General features: G+C 44.7%; 1 non-coding gene across 1 annotated transcript; it reads left to right on the plus strand.

Moving 5' to 3' along the window:
- The first annotated feature begins 2,707 nt into the window (after nt 1-2,707).
- trnat-ugu (transfer RNA threonine (anticodon UGU)) lies at nt 2,708-2,780 on the plus strand. Its single transcript has one exon. It is a non-coding gene; the product is annotated as a tRNA-Thr (tRNA).
- Nucleotides 2,781-13,764: the final 10,984 nt, after the last annotated feature.

Genomic DNA, 13,764 nt, shown 5'->3' on the forward strand with positions numbered 1-13,764 from the left:
TATGTCCATGCTTTGATCTTATGTCCTCCTTTGATCTTATGTCCCCTGCTTTGATCTTCTGTCCCCCTTTGATCTTATGTCCCCTGATTTGATCTTATGTCCCCCCTTTGATGTTATCTCCCCTGCTTTGATCTTATGTCCCTGCTTTGATCTTATGTTCCACCTTTGATCTTATCTCCCCGCTTTGATCTTATGTCCCCGCTTTGATCTTATGTCTTGCTTTGATTTTATATCCCCCCTTTGATCTTATGTCCCCCTTTTGATCTTATGTCCCCTGCTTTGATTTTTACCCTGCTTTGATCTTATGTCCCTGCTTTGACCTTATGTCCCTGCTTTAAACTTTTGTCCCCACTTTGATCTTATGTCCCCCGTTTCATCGTCTGTCCCCCTTTGATCTTATGTCCCCTGATTTGATCTTATGCCCCCCCTTTGAGCTTATGTCCCCGCTTTGATCTTATGTCCCCGCTTTGATCTTATGTCCTGCTTTGATCATATGTTGTGCTTTGATCTTTTTCCTTTTTGATCTTATGTCCCCTGCTTTCATATTATTTCCCTGCTTTTATGTTATGTCCCCCTTCGATCTTATGTAAAATGTAAATGTAAATGTATTTTATTTATATAGCTCTTTACAACAACCGATAAGTTAACCAAAGTGCTTCACAACAAATAAAACCACAGATTTAAAACAATAATACACCACTAACAAAAATTACAATAATGAATGAGAAAAGTAAGAAAAGATAAAAAAATAAAAACAATACAATCAATACAAATGTGCCATCACATTACTAGGTACCAAACGCCACTTTAAAAAGATGCGTCTTAAGTCTTGATTTAAAAAGACCCAGGTCAGTAATGATATGCATCTCACTGGGCAGCTTATTCCAGAGCTTAGGTCCAGAAACCGAAAAAGCTCGGTCACCCCAGTGTTTCAGTTTTGACCTGGGCACTTCCAACATGAGTTGATTTTGTCCCCCCTTTGATGTTATGTCCCCACTTTGACCTTATGTCCCTGCTTTGATCTTATGTACATTGACCTAAACATGCTTCTCCGGGGGAGCGGGACATTCCCTGCAGGCTATGCTCGCGATTCCTAGGGGGATTGGCTGGTGGTCTGCCTGGACGTCCTGACTGTGGAAGACGTTGAAGACATATGGATAATTGGAATTCTGTTGGTGGGGCTCCTGATCATCGTCTCGTTGACCAATCGGAAATTGGTAAGACAGCCGCCAGCAAATTTACCCATATGCTGTCTGGGGAACTTAAAGAGTGCCCACATGGAGTTATTGAGAGGATGAAGGTTTTACATCTAAGGGCTGACCAGTCCAGTGAACTGTCTCGCATCATCTCAGACCGGACCGTCGAAGCGCAGAAGGGGATTGATACTATCAGGGCCCAGTCTGTGGAGTTGCTTCGTGTGATCACCGGACTGGCAGAAAAGGTAGATGGACTGACAAAATCATTACATGAACTGGATGCTCGCGTGACGCTGAAGTCGGTAACAATTGAATGATGAACATTGATTCGAACAAATTACATTGAGTCACGCTAAATTTGGATTGAAATTGATCAGCTATTTCCCCAGCCCCCCCACACTCACCCTTCACCCGAGCAGGAAAACAACCTGGCAGCTGGCCTCTGATCTTGTCCTGTACACTGGCTTATCTCTCCAAGGTCACGCCGATGAACTGAGCTTTTAACAACATAGACAGTCTGACGCTCATATTCACACACACAACTCAATGTCTCACACACACACCATACACTCCCTCCCCCATCCCGCCCCGTATCCGTCTGACTGCCTTGATTTACGTGTTCCTCACTCCCTCCCAAGCCACCTCAAAACATTCCTTCATGTGTCCACATGAACTGTGTGTTGTCTTGTGCATTATGTTGTTATATAATTTTGTTGCTGTCTGCATTGTTTCCTTTCTTTTCGAGAAAACGTGTGGTGGCGCTGTTCCATAGCTCCTGGTATGTCTGTCATACCTGGCGTACAAAGCTGATTCTGATTTTGATTCTGATTTGTGGCAGGCCATGACTGACAGATGAAGTCACAAGGACCCACGGGATCTCGCAAATTCATGTATGATCACGCGATATAACAGGATGTTCTTTCTATAAACAGAACCACAAAATCTGATGAATGAGCTAGGTGTAAATTGTAGCTTAAACTTGCATGTGTTAGCTTAAGTCTGTGTTAATGTAGTTTTTGTGTGTAAACGGAACATACATTTTTAATTTGCTTCCAGCATTTCATATGTAGTATTGGGACTAGGTTGACATGGTTATGCAATCTGAGGTAATTGCTTCAACAACAAGGAGCTACTGGGATTTGAACTGAGGATCTCCTGTTTACTAGACAGGAACTTTGACCAACTATGCCACAACACCTCCTTGAGAGCTTGTACCTTTTATATATATATTTATATATATATATATATACACATACTATAATGAGCTATAGAACAGGATTCCATCCATCCATCTTCGTCTTTCCTTTTCCGAGCGACTGGGGGATCCTGAGGCGTTCCCAGGACAGGTTGGAGATATAATCCCTCTAACTAGACCTGGCTTGTTAAAAACAAGTGCTGGAGCTGTCATTCCATGTCTCCCGTTTCTCAACCCAAAAATAGTTTGGTGCATCAATCCTATCCACTAGCCAGTTTGCCGAAGAGGTATAAGTACCTGGGAGGTGTCTGTCACAGGCGCTGTAGCTTAGTGGTTAAAGCGCCTGTCTTGTAAACAGGAGATCCTGGGTCCAAATCCCAGCAGTGCCTGCTTCTCAGTGAATATGTTATGTTATCTGCACTACAATGAGTTTATATATTTGTTTTTGCTATTGTGCTTAACAAGCATTATTAAATTTTGCCCAGTTGTGGCCTGTTGAGGGCCAATAAATATCAAAAGGGAAATGGATTGAACCCATTTTTTAATGCTTTTAAACCCTGTTTTGATGGGGCTGATTGTGGCCCAGGTGTACACCAGGACCCTGTGACATCACTGTTGGGTGAGGTTTCAGGTGCATGTGATGCTGACTGAGGTCAGAGGTAAAATAAACATGAACGTTACCGGTCAAGGCACCTTGTGCGCTGACTGCCTGATTTAAAATCTTGATGCTGCTGTAATAAAGGAAGAAAGAATCTATATGCCTTTGCATTTGGATGCTTTTCTGTTGTTTAGATATGGCTACATTCACATAAAGTATCCAAAGAGTACAATACTGCACTGTACTCTGTTCAGTTGTTTACACCAGGTTCCTCGTGGCCGCTGAATTGCAAGTACAGCCGCACCTTTTGTGAGCATCTGCTTTATCAACCCATGTAAAGTTACCATGTGTACACAGTAGACCTATCTACTGCTGTATTCATTGTTTTTGGCAAGAGCTTTAAAACCTATTCTTGACTTTTCTTGTTCCACATCTTGTGTGAACGCTTAGTTTACTAAATGACTTAAGTTAGCCAGTAATTGTTGTGTGCCTTCAATAGCATAAGTGTTAATATTATGGAAGAAGCTGCCTGGCAAACCAATGTTGCCTTTTGGAACAGTGGTTCCATGGTGTAATGGTAAGCACTCTGAACCTTGAATCCAGCGATCCGAGTTCAAGTCTTGGTGGAACCGTTTTAAACCAAAGTACTGGTAAAATAAAATAATCAACCTCTACACTGTCCACATCTAGGCTAACGGGTAAAATATTCTTGGCTGTTTGACTAAAAACAGTATGTTGGTGGTGGCATGTTGACCTGTGACCTGTACTTCATGTTAACTGAAAGGAGCTCCAAATTTAGACTTAGTTGAACATGTTGGGGAAATCCTTCTATAAACTGACAACTGACTCCATGATGAATTTAACACAGTGTTTATTCTTGTGGTCAACAGATGAAATGCGTTTCCGAGCAGTTACACGTGCACGGACCTGATGGAGACTTGTCTAGTACAGAGGTCCCCCAAAAGGCACTTAGACAATATTGTGCTCAAGGTTATATTGGTTCCCCTTGTGGGGCCTGATTGGTCAGCTATACTGTTGCTGGGTTACAATCCCTGCTCTGCCTCTCCCTTCTTGCATGTCTATTATTTTCAGTTATCATTTACTTCACAAGACAGCTATGTCCACTCCCTTCTAAGTTGGTATGTCCTGTTCTCTGAGTTATCAGACCGTCCTGAACTTCAGTGTCCTTGGCCTCACCATCTCCTCTTCTGTGCTCACTGTAGCATATCTGACTAAGATAGCCCTGTCTGTTCTCTCCCTCCTTAGCTGTAACCCAGCTGCAAAGCATAATGTATAATATGTCACACATACACACACTCTTATTTAGTCTTTGGTTAATTCAGTATATACTCTAAGCCAGCTTTTACGTGGCCGTTCCTGAGTGCCCTGTTCATCACCACCTCAGTCATTGTATTATTTTCCCACAAATTCCCCCTTTTCGCACCTACTAGGTGCGAACACTTTTTACACTAACTGCAGTGCCTCAACATCCTCCCGTCCTCTGCATGGTGAGTAATGGCAGCATCCCAGCGGAATAGGGAGGCGGCGCTTTTTCTTTGGACAAGGCAGTGGTGATGAGCCGGGATGTCATGGTCCGCAGGCAGGGCACACAGCAACACCCACAGGTAACTAGAATAGCGAGAAAAACAGCAATAGATGTCAAACAAGCAGTGATAAGATTCTTCCATTTGCCAAAAAAGGTTGTCATCCACCCCTCCAATGGATTTGATACACCTGAGGCGTCATGCATCTCCTGGGAAAGGGCTCGAAGTTGGTTCAAAGCCCTGGTGACCTTCCCATCCGGGGCAGTGTTGTTAGGGATGACCGTACAGCACATCTCTCCGAACATGGAACAGACTCCTCCTTTTTCAGCCAACAGCATGTCCAGCGCCATCCTATTCTGGAGCGCCATGAGGGACGTTGGGGCCGTCTGCTCGGCCAGGCCTTCGATGGCATCCCTAGTTGCATTGCTCAAGCGTAAAACATTATAATGCACAAAATTTATCCTATCTACATTTTTGCTGGGAGTGACGGGGAAGATGGCTGAAAGCAGTGGTATATTCTCAAATCCTGCGGCTATTTGATCTGCCAATTTGTATTCATTCGGGACACCCCTAGGAACTCCTATGCTGTCTATATAGGTTGGGGTTCCCGCCCATGGATCAAAAGCCGGGCCTTGCATACTACGGGCCCTGCGCCTTCTCTTTACGGTCAGTTGCACAGCCTTATGGTGGGTATAGTGGACTCTACTCCCCACCAAAGATATGGGCATAGCTAATCTAACCATAGCACAAACTCCTGACGTTTGATTTGGGAACTTTATCTGGGAGTACAACCTAAGACCACCACAATAGTAGAATAGTCCTATTCTAGCCACTGGGCCTAGGGCTGTTTTGTTTTGTACAGTTGTATTACACCAGTCTGGGGTATATCACCTAGTTTGATTGTGGGCTTGCTTGATCCGGTGAGATTGAAACAGTGATATCTTGCACCCTCCCCCTTTATGGCGGTAAAATACCCTGGTTTTTCAAAGCCTGGGGGAAAGAGGGATGCTAGGGTAGTACAATTGCGGGAAGCTGTCTTAGAGTGTGTGAAGTTCAACATGCATGCATATCCTGCTGGGTCCTCATTAGGAAACAACGGGGCCGGGTTAGTGAACATGACTGGTCTAGCTGTGGCACAGGCCACGCACCCTTCCATGTGTTGTTCTTTGGCATTCTGTATTAGCCACCTGATCCATAAATTGTCCTGGCCTGCACCTGCTGATAACTCTAACACATCTTCCACCCTCATTTTAGAGAAGTCCTGCACTATTACGTCTTCCTCCTTCAGGGGGGTTTTTACTGTAGTCTCTGCCATGTCTGTGTCATTCTGTGTGTGCGTGAGGGGATCCAAAATATTTATCTGCAGGGGGGTTATCTGGTCATTCCCTGCTATCCATACACCTATGGCTAACATCCACACATCCTGACCGTTCCTGCTCCCAATTGCTCTATTTACTGACAGGGTTATGGGATTTTTCGTGGGGTCTGAACTATAGTCCCGCTGTATAGATAATATCTCCCATTCATCTTGTTGTACCCACCAATCTCTTTTGTCTGTCAACCTCGCCCATGGTTTCCACCCTCCTGTTGTCCAACCCGCGTCATACCAGCTGTTACAGAGACTACCTTTCACCTGTCCGGAAGCGCTCCTTTCACAATCCTCTACCTTTTGATAGTCGTCACAGATGTACACATCTGTGTTTTTGTAGAAACTATTATACCCCCCGCAGTCTATAGCCTGACACAAATCAAAGGTAAATGACGTGGTTGAGTCTCTCACATAGGGGAGAGTCAATCTGGCACCGCACCTTGGGGATGGGCCCTTAGTGTGTTGCTTCACTACTGCCCAAACTGCTCTTCTTCTCTCTCGTCTAGTTTCATTTCCTTTGTTACTGAGAGGTGGTTGGACACTACCGGGTGATTGTTCTTTGTGGTCTCGGTCCCCATACGCATGTTCCAACCCCAGAACTAATGCTGCAACTCCCACTACTACTACTACTGCTAGGACAACTGTTGTCTTTTTCCCAAACCCCATTGCCTTCCAAGTTATGGATGTACTATGTGGGGGCTGTTCCCCGCCAAAACATCTCTTCCATCTATACATTTTGGATTGCTTTTCTAATTTCTGCCAATGGGCGGCTAGGAGGTGCGACTGGGGCACAATGTGTCAGGTGGTGCCAAGGTGCTCCTTTTTTACCTTTAACCTGGACCGAGTGTGAAGTAACCTCCCCCACCTGGTACGGCCCGGACCACCTGGGGTCAGTCCACTTCCTCTTGTGAACTTTGACCCTGACCCAGTCGCCTACCTTGACAGGTAGTGTTGCTTCCTCCTGCGGTTTCCTGTTCGCCAACTGGACCTGCGTAGAAAGGGCTGAAACCAGAGATGTTAGCTTTCTCATATAGTCTGTCATTTCTATTTGCTGAACATCTAACATTGGCATGTGGCCTCCATCTAGTGGAGGTCCTGGCATTTTTCTCCCTGTCATTATTTCATGTGGGGTCAAATGTGTTTCTCGTCCTTCTGAGGACCTCATAGCCATGAGGGCCAATGGGAGCGCTTCTACCCATGTTAACTTGCTTCCTGCACATGCCTTAGCTATCTTAGCCTTCAATGTCTGGTTTGCTCTTTCCACCATTCCCTGTGACTGTGGATGATAAACTGATCCGAAGGCATGAGTGATTCCCAGGGCCTGTTCTACTTCTCTTAGTAGTTTGTTGTTAAAATGTGTGCCATTATCTGACCTTATTTGCCTGGGGACCCCATACCTCGGGATGAGTTCAGTTTTGAGCCATTTCACCACTGTTTTTGCGTCCTCTTTTCCGGTGGGAATGGCTTCTACCCACCTAGAGAACCTGTCTACCATCACCAGAAGATACCTTTTTCCCCCTACCACATTTTCTGCGCCCATATCAGTATAATCTATACTGATATCTTGAAAACAAGCTGTGGGGACTGGGTACGCTCCTTTTAGTGTGGTGTATGGTTTCTGAACATTATGCTCTCCACACACCCTGCATTCCTGACAAAAATGTGTCACCATGTCCCTCAAATTGGGGTGCCACCACAGCTCAGACAGATTCAGGAGAGTCTGTTTTCTTCCTTCATGTGTTGGTCTGTGTGCCTCAGGTAGCAACATTCTGCACATCTCGGCTGATGCTGCTATCTTTCCTTGATGAGACCTCCATATCCCATCTTTGTCTTTTGTGGCGCCGCTCCGCTGCCACTGATTCCATTCATAGGCTCCTGACTGTATCCAGCCTTGATGAGTGGTACATCAGTACATGTCTGTCTCCCCCTTTTTTCTGAAATAAAATGGCATTGAGAAAGCCATTGTTTTCAGAAACATCCATATGAAATGGGAGTGAGTAGTCTGGGGAGGTGAGTGTCTCTGCCCTTGCTAGGGCACTTTTGAGGTCAGAGAAGGCGGCCTCGGCCTCTGTTGTCCATAGGAGGGGGGCGGTGAGACAGCGATGAGTTCTGTTGGTATAGTCAGGGATATGTGAGCGGCTGTATCCTGTGAGGCCCAGAAAAGACAGCATGTCTGCAACTGTGAGGGGCTTCTGACTGTTGGGGGTTCTGTGAGACTGTCATTTGTTTAGCTTTGCTGGGCTTGGGCTTGTTTAATTCTTCCAGTTGTTTCTTTAACAATTGAGTTTGTAGTCTTTTTAATTCATCTTCTTGTTGCTCTGCTCCTTTTTGGTGTTTTGACAGGAAATGACGCACATTCTCGCCCCATGTTGCATCGGTCATTGTTTGCAGGCCTACTACTCCTCCTAACTGTGTCTGAACTGCTGTGGGTAATCCCCCTAGTACCCCATGGCGGAACAGCGCCACTGTGGCGGCGGACTGGTCCCACGGCTCCCTCATAGCACGCTGCCAAATCTTTTTTGCTCTATCTGCATAGGCATCAAAATTTTCATCACTTAGTCTTTTTAAATCATGCCATGCTGCATGATCCCCAACTGTGGGATACATGCGGTGCAGCTCAGCCCAAATGCCAGGGGTTACTGCTGATGCAGGCACTGATGCGGGAACAGTGGGTCCAGCTCCCCCTCTGGTGAGGGCAGCACTAGCTTCATCTGCTCCCATTACTCTACCCAATACTGCTCTGAGATCTCCCAAACACAGCTGCACTCCTGCTGTAAGACTATTGAAAGCTGTGAGGAAATGCTCAGCCCCTCCTGTCAGGGAGGGGAGTTTTGCACACAGAGAATCTAAGTCACCAAAACTGTAAGGGGTGTACATCAACAGTCCTCCTCCTCCTCCTACTGGGCGGAGTGGGCATTGTAGCCCCGCCTCTGGTGTGTGGCGCGTCTGCTCTCCCTCACTGAGCTCATTTACTGTTAGACGCAGCTGCTCTTGCTGCTTTTTTATCTCTCTGAACTCTTTGTTAAGTTTTTCCCTTATTCTAGTTGATCTTCGCAGCATAACTTCGTCAGGGTCCTCGTTGGTAAATTTACCTTTAAATGTGCCTGCTACAAAAACGTCTTGAGGACTTTGTGATCTAGATCTGGGCCTGCGTTTATGTCGTTTTTTAGTCCTTTCCCTAGAGCTGGAGCTTCTGTCTGTTTGCTCACTTTCCCTGCTGCTGTCTGACTGTTCGCTATCTTCCTTACTTCCTGAGTCTTGTGGGGTACTGTGGTGAGGTGGACTGGGTCCTTTTACTGACATGTGAAAATGCTCTGGATTTTGTTGGCAAAAAGACGCTGAATATGGGGTACTAGCTTTGCTTGGGCCGGCTGGGACTGTGACCGCTGGCTGTGGTGGAGCCGCTGTTGCTCCCCCTGACGCTGACTGTACCATTAAATTTAGATAACATTCTAAATCCTGTACGCGGCCCTCTAATGCCGGTATCAATGGATCCTGTGGGACGTCTATTTGTAATGCATTTGGCTGTAAATGGGCAGTTACCACTGGGGCTTGGACTGTGGGTTTTGATGCCGTTGGACCTGTATACGGCGGAGGTGGAGCGGAAATTCTTAGGTTTCTTATGTCTGGATAAAAAGGGTTTGTTGGCGGGGGCGCTTCAGCGGGCAGCGGGGTTTTCTCTGCGCTAGCGGTTTTATTCTGTTCGGCTTCTGTCTCAGTTTTTGGTGAACTTTTGTCATCTTGTTTTGTCAATCCCAATTGTTTCTGTATTGCATTTGTCATTTTCAACCCCACCCCATATTTCTCTTTCTGCGCTTCATACTCCTTGTGCTTTGGTTTAGTCAATTTAAACCATTTTCTTTTCTTTTCCTCCTCTGCCTGCCTTTCCGCATACTCCAACTTACTTTTTTCATACTTCACTATTTCATTCACTTTCTCCGGGACGGCGCCCCTTCTCCCTCAATCCATCCTCCTCTCTCCCATTCTTTCACAATCTCTTTAGCTACTTTCTCCTCTCCTTTACTCCCATACTTTTTCACTGCCCCTACTAACACTTTACCATAAGGGGTCGTCATTTTACAACAAATAAGCAGTGAGAAAAAATCCAACAAGCCAAACCACAACAAAAATCACACATGCAACAACAAACAACTTTTTCATTAAGACTCCATCTAGAGCCTTTTTATGCACATCTCTATAATCTTTACAACTTAAAAAGTGACCTCTCACTCCTTTGCACAAATACACTCGCGGTGGACTCGTAATATTACAATGACAATCTGTTAACTGCAACTCTTTTTCAGGATGTTCACACAGAACCAAGGGTGGCAATTCACAATCACTCATCTGAACTATCTGTCCTTAGCAGTCTCCTACCTCGTCAACCATCTGGACGTATTTTCCTCTGACTATTTGTCCCTTTTCCTCTCCTACCGCCACCCGTATTATTCAACAATTCTCTTACAACTCTCTAGTTGTTTTTCTCTGTTTAATCACATCACATGCCCCAACATTTCATCTGTTTATATCCCTTTAATTACAGCACATTCAATCAATACTTTTCGCTTAAAACAACACTTACGACAGTTGAAATGTGATCACATCAATTTAGTTTTCAGCCAATAACAGAATTTTGATTTTAAACAGGCTTCTGCCTACCTCTTTTGTTGAGAGCTCCCAGTGATCACACCAACGAGTCGCAGTATCGCCGCTCAGTCCCCTTCACGGGCTGCGGGATGTCAGTCCGGTGGCTGAGCTGAACCGGACCGTGGACACAATGCCAAGGTCCAGTTGGATTCCCCTGTCCAATTACGTTATCACGTCGGGGGTCGCCAAATTTGTTGGGGAAATCCTTCTATAAACTGACAACTGACTCCATGATGAATTTAACACAGTGTTTATTCTTGTGGTCAACAGATGAAATGCGTTTCCGAGCAGTTACACGTGCACGGACCTGATGGAGACTTGTCTAGTACAGAGGTCCCCCAAAAGGCACTTAGACAATATTGTGCTCAAGGTTATATTGGTTCCCCTTGTGGGGCCTGATTGGTCAGCTATACTGTTGCTGGGTTACAATCCCTGCTCTGCCTCTCCCTTCTTGCATGTCTATTATTTTCAGTTATCATTTACTTCACAAGACAGCTATGTCCACTCCCTTCTAAGTTGGTATGTCCTGTTCTCTGAGTTATCAGACCGTCCTGAACTTCAGTGTCCTTGGCCTCACCATCTCCTCTTCTGTGCTCACTGTAGCATATCTGACTAAGATAGCCCTGTCTGTTCTCTCCCTCCTTAGCTGTAACCCAGCTGCAAAGCATAATGTATAATATGTCACACATACACACACTCTTATTTAGTCTTTGGTTAATTCAGTATATACTCTAAGCCAGCTTTTACGTGGCCGTTCCTGAGTGCCCTGTTCATCACCACCTCAGTCATTGTATTATTTTCCCACAAACATATTGTAGATATTTCCACAATGTTGACCCAAATGTCAGTCTATTTCCCATCTAGTTGGGACATGTCTGGACACAGGTGGACATTTTGGACAGAAACATTGGTGGATCTTGATTCCCACCACAGGATTTAGCCTGCATTGCACATTGGGGTACAGAGTCGGTAAGATGTTTTCACATCCCGCGCAATGTACTGCCATTGTCAAGCACATTTCCACACTGGTGACTTTCTTCCGTGTCCCCATGAACACCCATATATTTGAGCTGACAATAGGGAAACCTTCCTTTGATAACTATGACCTGGATGACTGAGTACCTAATATAGCATGACATAGTTGACTTACCATATTATTATTTCTGTGAGAGATCCTACTACACGTTGGAATATTCAGTCAGGATGGCTGAGCGGTCCAAGGTGCTGCGTTCAGGTCGCAGTCTCCACTGGAGGCGTAGGTTCGATATTGGGGATATTGTTTTTGTTTTGTTTGTTGTGGAGGTGTAGCTTAGGGGAGGTGATAAGATAAGTCGCTTTCAAGGGTTACACAGTCATCAGCACACATTTGCACACCGACTTTCAACAGTACATTCCCTTACCTACTTCACATACGCTCCTTTGGTTGCTTGGCCATTCTTATCAAATATGGCTGCCAGAAAGGGATGGGGACGAAGATGGTGCATCCTGTTTAATTAGTTACACAGTTAAAGGGGTGATAGAATGCAAAACCGATTTTACCTTGTCATAGGTGAATAACGACAGTTCAGTGGGTAAATAGGACATACATAAAAGCTTTAAATCCCATTGACATGCCTTTCCTCTGAATATCTCACATTTTGAAACTGCCGCTGAAAACGGGCGAATCCCAACAAAGCCAAAAGATGACGTCAGGATCTCAGAACCATTAGCTTTGTCACGCCCATGGACGTATAAGGAGAACGGTCCAGCCCCAACATTTACACACAGGCCACTGACCTGAGACCAGCTCCTAATGTTGCTGGCTTTAGGTCAATTAGATGTCCGACTGAGAACGCGACGGACATGGCTGCAGTTTATAAGGAGATCCCAGGGAACTTTTCCCCCAAAGACAGTTTTCAAAACTTCGGACAATTTAAAGCAGGATTTGCTACGCTGCGGTTACTGTTCCGACTGTCTGGTCATCCCAACCACAAGCTGTAAGTATGATTTCATCGCTAACAGTAACATTAGCAATGCTAACGTATCCTGTAGCTAGCATAGGCTGAATGTGTGTTGATTACCTGTAATGGCAAAGGGGCTAACGTTTCATTTTCCTAACTGTTCCATTCGAATCAATACCCCGTGTTGTCATGTAGCTCCATCTATAGTTCACGATGCATGTTTGTCCACTTTGGCAGGCTACTTTTTATTGTATTTCAGCAAGAAAGCTAACTGCAGCTGAGTAGAATCCTGATAGTTTGGTTGCTAGCTAGCGCTAAGCTGTAACGTTACTCAGCTAGCTAGCTAGCTATAGCATCCCGTTAGCTTCAACAACAGAACTGGAAACGTTATAATTTCATATGATATCTAGTCAATCTCGTGAAAACGGTATGTATATAGACGGCAATGTATTGATTTGCAGTTTTTTTTATTTCAGAGCACATCACAAGAAAGTCAAGACACGAAAGATGCAGCTTGCTAAACAGATGCTTCCAGTGTGGCATCTAGGAGGACACAACTGTCTCATAAGACATTAAGACCTCACATATCATACAAGGTAACTTTTCTACTTATTCTTACAAAACCAGACGTCTTATGGTGTTTGTGTAGCATTGTGACTGGGTAGCATTTAGCAGAGCAGTGTTATCTAATGTTACCATGATGAGTGAGTGACTTTTATCAAATATGGGATACATTCCCAACACATTAGTTTACTATTTCTAGTAGGAATAGAACTATTCATGTGGATTATCACTGATTGGTCTGATCTCAATCAATTGCATTTCCTTTTGTGGGGGAGGCTGGTGAAAATAATTTGGACAATGGGTAGGAATGTGTTTGTATACAACAGGTATGACTGAATGCTAGACTGTGTGTTGAAGATGCCTTTTGCAGGCATGTACACGCCCTATGAACTTTGTCATTCAACAATACAAGTCTTTAGAAAAGGCAAATGTGAATGGGGGACAAATCTGCAGAAACTGGTTTTGTTCAGTGAAGGAGTGAGACACAAGCAATGATCAAGAGACATCAGGCCTAATGGCCGGCCATATAAATGTAAATCATTTCAGTTTTAAGCTGGTCTAACTGTAAGACACTTGTAACAACACTGGTAAGAGTCCAGCTTTGGCACAGCTTAGAGGTTTAGCAACTGCTTTTGCTGTGAGTTAACTGGAGTATTTTGCTTGGTGTGTGTAAAAGGTAATACAGTTATGTTAAAAAATGTATGTTTTTTG

The sequence above is a fragment of the Etheostoma spectabile genome, unplaced genomic scaffold (genome assembly GCF_008692095.1).
Source record: "Etheostoma spectabile isolate EspeVRDwgs_2016 unplaced genomic scaffold, UIUC_Espe_1.0 scaffold00003022, whole genome shotgun sequence".
Taxonomy (NCBI): domain Eukaryota; kingdom Metazoa; phylum Chordata; class Actinopteri; order Perciformes; family Percidae; genus Etheostoma; species Etheostoma spectabile.